Raw genomic sequence first — 7605 nt, forward strand, 5'->3', positions numbered from 1 at the left:
TCTCGATGTCATCCTCGTCGTCGCCGCCGCCGAAAGCGAAGGTAGGAGGGGGAGGGCGAGGAGGAGCTGGCTTCGAGGTCTTCTGCGTCGGCGGAAATCGAAGCTGGAGTCCGTACTTCTTCATCCCTCGCTCTCACCGACTCTTCTTCCTCCCCTTCTCGGACAAAAAGAAGGTACCCTAATTTTTGCCTCGAATAGGAGGCAATCGAATCCGACTTTGGGTACATATCTACTGGTTTTCTTCCTCTTAGAAATCTTCTTGGAGCCTAATTATCACGGCCATACTCTCATCTAAAAGATCAATTCTTTCAATTTGTTCATTCGAAATGACCATGAAAGAAGGGCATAAAGGGGTCTCACATAAGACTGAAATGTAATTCCGTGCGATCATCAGCGTAATCAGAAGGATCATGTTTTCATCCCGACGTTGGCAAAAGTGAAGTCGAAGTTGCTATTATCAAAATTGCACCAAGATAAAAGTGATTTAAACGCAAAAGTTGCAATAACATAGACCTCATTTGTAGCTTCTTTAGTTATTTGTATCAGTCTGAGCAACAGTAAGATGAACATAGAAGTTCAATTCTGAGAAGAATTCTATCAGGAGAAGTATTGCTTGTCTGGGGAAGTGGCAAAATTTTTTTTTTGTCACTGCAGATTGTTGTCCAATAATAAATAATAGAATTTAGGCCTTCTCTAATGGCAAACAGAGAACAAAACCAGTTCTAAACAGACAACAAATTTTGCAGGGAAATGATGAGCCACCGCTTCAACAATTGGAGAAATAAAAAAGAGAGAGGATTCTATTAGTAGGGAATAGACAAACAAAAGCTTTAACTTTAGTTGGAGCCAAAAACAAAAGCTAAAGATGGAGGGGAAGAAATTATAATGTCACCTCAAAATGATTTCAGATGTTGTAGGGAGAAGCAACGGGAAAGATATCTCGTTCACATTCCAGCTTCATCCTTGGGGGTATCATTAGAACCAGAGAGAGCGTGCAATAATATATAGTCAGACTACAGGAAGGTTGTCATAATCCTATAGCGAAAATGCTATTAAGATTCCTCCAAAATCTAATCTTCCAACCACCTTTGGTCTCCCCCCACTCATCATTCACCACCGATAAAATCTTGGTTCCAGACAAATCTCAAAAAGACTATAGACCGGAGAGGAGAAAAGACGATCAATATTCTAGATTAGGACTTCTACGAATGATACGTCCGATACGATACAAGGATACGTCCGATACGATACAAGGATCCATTTGGCATCGTTTTAAATGGTCTATTTACCGAATCAGATCCGATTAGGATATTGGTCCATCTGGATCAATTAACAACTCTTATCGGGTTTCAGACCGAATTTGATCCGCGTCACATAGGCTTTAACAATAACGGGATATTGCTACAGTATCGATACGGTACAGGACGGTCCGCGGCCAGCGTGCCGCTGGCCTGTCGGACCGGTACGTACCGCCCGTACCGGGCGGTACGGACCGGTACGGCAAACCTTGGTTTTAACAATTACGGGTGTATTTCTTTAAGATTCGTATGATGGTCCGGATTGGGGTAAAGAGAGTTAAAGAAATGGGCCGTGGAACGAACGAAGCAGAGACTATTCTGATAGTATGGAGGAGGACAACGATGACTTTGCCCCGGGGTATCGTAGAGATCGGTTAAGTGGGTACGAGGAAGTGGGAAGCTGTATCGCTGAAAATGAACAGCACTCGAAGGGAGAAGTGGTGGGTGAATCTGGTTCAGAGCTTGATGATGCTGGATCGAAGGCGAGCTCAAACAGTACCAGGAAGGATGTTCCCACGGAAGTGGATGCCGATGAGAACAAAGGGGCAGAAGAAGTGTTGGCTTCGAATTCAGAAGCTGGAGGAGTTAAGAGTGGTAAGCATGATGCGTTAGTAGAGAAAAAGATTTCCACGGAAGAGTACTCAACCGTGAAGCCTGATGGAGTCGAGGAAGGTGTTTCCTCTCTCAGCAATGATGGTAGTGATCTATTGAAGCTCAGTGGTTTTCCAAAAGTGCCAACGCGACCGCGGTCATCACTGTCACATAAAGGTCCTACAGATGACCATTGCCTCAGTACTGGTGGTGGAAACAAGATTGAAGTTGTTCCTAAAGGAGATTTTGAGATGGTTATAGATGTTGTTCCAACTGATGGCTTCTTAAAAGAATCGCATGTGGATCACTCTGACCATTTGAAATATGAAGAACAAGCTAATTCTGGTGATGTTGATATCAAATCCTCTAAAGAAACAATAGAGTCTCCCTGTGAGCCACAGATGAACCTCCTGCATTCAACATCATCTGCTATGATGGTAGATGTAGGGAAGGAGGATAAGTTTGTTAACCATGTGAGTCAAGAGGAGGAACACGAGAAACAAATTAACTCATCTTCGCCTACTGCATCTCAGCAAAATCTATTCTCTCAGCTTGATGGTTCTAGACAAACTCAGGCTAGCCTGTTCATGGAGATGCCACCTCAGAGTGAAGAAATGGAGGCAATCGATCAATTGAAACAAGTCACTGCCAATTTACCTCCAAAAGTTGAAGCTCAATCATTCATGGAGATGGAAGATGTAAAGCAAAACCAACCAACTTAATTTAAAATCTGTGATCTGAACCTAATGGAAGCTCCTGAGATAACTGAGATTCCCAGTGATCCTCTTTTGAATGATTGTAATATTTCAGCTCCTCCTCTGGAAACTGAGAAACAACTTTCGGTTGATTTTGGCCTGTCGATAAATAGCAAGGCCAAAGTTACTTATGACTTCAACCGTCTTTCAGGTGATGACAAAGTGATTCCAGTAATTGATTTGGAAGACGATTCTCCAATTGAAGTGAATGCCTGTAATCCTTCGAAGGCCAAGTAAGTTTTTTTCATATAGCTGGTCAATTTGTGGAATGTTTGATATTTCTATGCCATTTTTTCTTGAATTTATTAGACCTTAATATTTGTACTCCTCCCTCACTAGATGAGTTATTCCTGATGTGGTAATAAAGCAGGAACGAATTGATATATCCTGTAGAGAATGTTATGAACCACACAGCACATTCAGATGACCTTCCTGTCATTCAGGACAGCTACAGTCTAGCCATTTCTGACTACCTGGGAGCTGATATGTCATGCAGCCCATCAGTACAAGCAGACCTTAATAACCTTCAAGTTGGAATTGATCTTCATGGTGCTGAGGTATATGCATGGCTTGTTAACAGAAATCCTGTTCTTCAGATTAAATTCTTCTTCTGCTAGTTAATCTCTTGAAGATAATCTTTCTGTTCTTTCATATAATCCTGTTACAAATATAAATCTGTTATTTTTTTTCTTTTTTGTCTGTTTTTAGGGGTTTCCTGGTGTTGATGATTCAATATATGGATCTCTTGGAGATATAGGTTTGTATTATTTGCTGCAGTTTTTGTTGTTTTCTTTACAAATTATTATTTTTCAGGAGTTAACTTTGATTAGTGCTAGTAATTCACTTCTATTTTTGTTTTCCCCCCACAAAATTAGTCTTTTCTTAGCAGTTAGCTTTTTATTTTTGCAATCATTTGAATTTTGAAAGTTCTTTAACATATTAAAATTCAAGTTATTACTACTGTTGGATGTTCATGAGATTTTTCTTTTCATGAAATAGAAGGCAAAGCCATTTAAATTTAGTAGATAAGATTAGAGCTAAAATTTTGGTACAACACAAAAGATAGGGAAAAAACTTGGAATGAGTAGTAGTCCCCTACTCTGTCTTCCTTCATCTCAGTTCCAGTGCTTAGTGGGACTTGGGGCTAGATTCCACTTTCAAATCCAAATATGAAAGTGCCAGGTGGTGAAATTGTATCTTGAGCCTTGCCTAATCCATCTAGCAATCTTGGTTGACCTTGGAACACCTCAAATGCCTGCCATGCATATTAATCTTCCCACCATCCGAGTGAAAGTAAGCCTTGTCACATGCATCTTGTAGTGACACACAGCAGCACGAAGCTGTCCAAATGGCCAATCATGTAGGATATTCATGATTGGAGCTGAAACCCACCTTGGCTTAGCCAGTTACATAGTGGATGCGGGCAGTTCAACTGGAGAGTCTTGCTAAGGTTGAGTTCAAGTTCAGTTTCCTTCGCAATAGTCCTTTAGTACATGTACATAAACAACCTATATGTTAACTAAATACATGCAAGACTAACACGAGTGCAACTAAGTGCTGTCAAATTCTGGTTCACTATCTGTGTACAGTGTGTATTAGTAGGAATCAATTGTGAGGTTGGGTCATGGCATTACAGTGAGGTTGCTCTTTTCACAACCAGGTGACCAAGTTTCATGAACATAGCAGCTTGAGGGGTCCCTAGACCCAACCTCAGTATAGAGTCTCGTATACTAGGCATTTTTCAAAATTCTTGTCATTTGAAAACCTATGTCAAATTTTGTAAAGATAAGCCATGCCAAAAACATGTCCAAGTATGTTCACCTCATAACACTAGGTATGCCAGATCATCTGAATTGGGTTAGGCTGAATTTGCATATTGGCACAAATATTTCCAAGCTCAATTCGTAATGGTTTCGAAATACTTGTTACGGTAATAAGCTGGTGAAAATGGAGTGTATTTACTGTTGTACTTAATTTTTTATTCTCTCTTTTTGTTTGAGGATTCATCTGATGTGTGGTTGTATTCATTGTAAATTGCTTTACATGAATGATTAAGTTTGGATATTGAAGCATATTAGATAGTTTTCCAAGTTTGTTTTAAGTGTTTGCTACACAACATTTTGTTTTATAATTTTAACAATATTTTTCACTTGTAGGATTCATGGAGGTCTGGGACCATCCAACACAAGATTATGAGAAGTTCTTTTGAACCTTTAACTGTGTTGTGGCAATTGAAGTAAGGCTGCTTATTACTTATCCTCCAGCCAGTATCTGGATTTCAAACATCTAGGATTTTAGACAATAAATAGCACATTGATATATCAACTATCAGTTGCTGTGTCCAGTATCTAAACCACATGTCACAAAGTTGTGTTCTGCTTTTGTTGTCTGCTGCTTTAAATTCCTGCCATTAACTTTGTCCTTACCTTGTGAGAATGGTTGTTTTGTACCTTGTTCAGTAACTTCTGTTTGCCTGTTTGAGGAGAGGCTTCCATCTAATTCCATAGTCTATTGTTTGATGATGAAGGTTAACATTGATTAACTTAATTGTGCTCTATGTAGCTAATATTGCTGAAGTATCATTATCAGTTAATGTTTTATCTCATTATATTTCCAGATGTTCTCTTTCCCACTAATCTTATGTTTAGTGCTAGATTGGCTTGCAGTTGGTAGATCCTTGTAACACATCTAAGTTCGATTTCTAGTATATTTTATCAAGATAAATTAGAAATTCTAGAGGTTGCCTCTTGGCTTTCCAGGGAAAGGAAGTGAGAATGAGAACACGTAAGTATGAAACTTTTGTAAAGAAGTGGACTACTAGTGTTCAAAGAATTGGCATGTGAAATCATATAATGAAGAGTGAATGAATCTTTTTATTGCTGTTAGAAAGGTCCATGAAATTTGAACCAAGTCTTTTACTGGATTGAATGCTCAAGGATATAAAAATTTGTGTTGCATTAGGTTGGTCAAATTGGACAATGTGTAATAAAAACATCAGATTTATGATAAAAATAATTAAAATATTAAAGGAACCTAAATTTGGGGAAAAATTAAAATTAAAAATAAAAAAAATACTTAAAGCTTGTTATTTTCCTCAACTTTTGAAACTACAACAGAAAGTTAAAGAAAAACTACTCAATTTTCTAGATAAAATCCCCTAAATGTTCAATTTATGAATTTTGAATTTCACCAAAATTTCTAACTTTCTATTTTCATCTTTGATTACTTGTGAAAAGAAACTCTAATAGTCTAGCTCTGGCTAATCATGTATCATATATGAAAACATCAGACAAAGATCATCAGGAGCTACTTATTGTCATATATAAAATTTATGCCTAAAGATTACTAAAATATAGTGTTTTTATGAAATCTAGCCTTCTGAAGATGATTATATTTTTCTAAATCTGCCTTCATTGTGTACCATGACATATTCAAAAATCCTTGATGTTGACATGGTGATCGGTAGTACATGTATGTTTTTTTTTTTTTGTGTTCTTAACCCTGTTTTATTTATTTTTTCTCTTTAAAAAAAGAATAACTGAGTTCCTCCTCCATTTTTGGCAGTCATATGGAGAGGTGAATCTCTTATAAATAATATCACCGTCCACGTTCATTGAAGAAACCATCTAACAATTAACATCTGAAGTGTCAATAAGTTGTTCCCATATTGTGCTAAACTTCTCGAGCTGATTGGACCAATTCAGGATAAAACCAATGATCCTGGAATCAATTTTTTGAACTAGTGTAAGGGTTCACCAGAGGTTTTATTTTGTGCCAACTAAATTGCCCAGATCCATAAAGGATTGGGACCAACTTAAGGACACATACATGGTAACAAAGCAATATGATGATAAACTTAAGGACACATACATGGTAACAAAGCAATATGATGATAGCAGAAGAAAGGGTAAGAGAACGTTATTCGGACAGAGTAGAAGAATTTGATGTGGTAGACATTTCTTTTTTTGGTATGATAGATAATTATGGCTAAGGTTTGGTAAATTGTCGAAGAAGGCGTGAATGGAGCAGTAGCAGCAAAAGCAGTGGCAGCAGCTGTAGTAGAGGGCTGAAGCTCTGAACCAAGATAGATTTGAGCGACAACAGAGATATAACAACATACCTGCATCACTGTGATCACTAATATGATTACTGGATTACGGTCTTCTCTCTGCCCTTCAGAGCAAGATGGAAATGGAGATGATGGAGAGCCAAGGAATGGAGTTTTTGGGAGGATGATGGCCTACTGCAGCTTTTATCTTCCGAGTCACAGAGATGTCAGAGGAGAGAACATGTTATGAGATAATGTATGTCGTACGTGGGTGGCCAACCATATTGCCGAGATCTACAAAATTTGAACTCACGGGCAGGAATTTGGTTCCAAATGTAGCAGAATAGTTCGAAGTCGAATCGATAACACGTTGATCCATACGATTGTATCCAACCGGTAGTGTACAAGCACAACATCACACGGTTGGTGGACGGTTCGGAATCCCGTTTAAGGAAAGAAACACACGGTTAAGTCACGTATATACTACATGTGAGTGTACTCTGATGCGTGATGTTAAAGGTCACAAATATATATATATATATATATATATTTTATTGAGGACAAAGATTTTCATTGCATTGGTTGAACAATGAGTTGATCGAACCATGCGAGACCGACACCGGTGAACAACGCGGTGAATACGAAGAGGAGGAGAACCTTCCGACTCGTTCGCCGGCCTTTTTATTGGTGCAGTTGTAAAGCCTGCGAGCGGTTCGCCATGTGCTCGCACTGTGAAGACACAGCTTCGTGGACTGTTACAAGTCCACGGCGGCTGTGCAGCAGCCTACAGCCTGTGGCTGATGCCTGCAAGTTGTCACGTCGTGTAATGGGCTACTGTTCGATCGAGGATCAACAATTCTAAGACGAGGCAAATCAATTTCCCATGCATTGACAATTGACACAGTGTGTATGC

At 38.8% G+C, this 7605-nt stretch overlaps 1 pseudogene; it reads left to right on the top strand.

Moving 5' to 3' along the window:
• Window positions 1-1011: 1011 nt before the first annotated feature.
• On the top strand, window positions 1012-4884 carry LOC135644280 (uncharacterized protein At4g26450-like; annotated as a pseudogene).
• Window positions 4885-7605: the final 2721 nt, after the last annotated feature.

This window comes from Musa acuminata, chromosome BXJ3-8 (genome assembly GCF_036884655.1).
Source record: "Musa acuminata AAA Group cultivar baxijiao chromosome BXJ3-8, Cavendish_Baxijiao_AAA, whole genome shotgun sequence".
Lineage (NCBI taxonomy): Eukaryota > Viridiplantae > Streptophyta > Magnoliopsida > Zingiberales > Musaceae > Musa > Musa acuminata.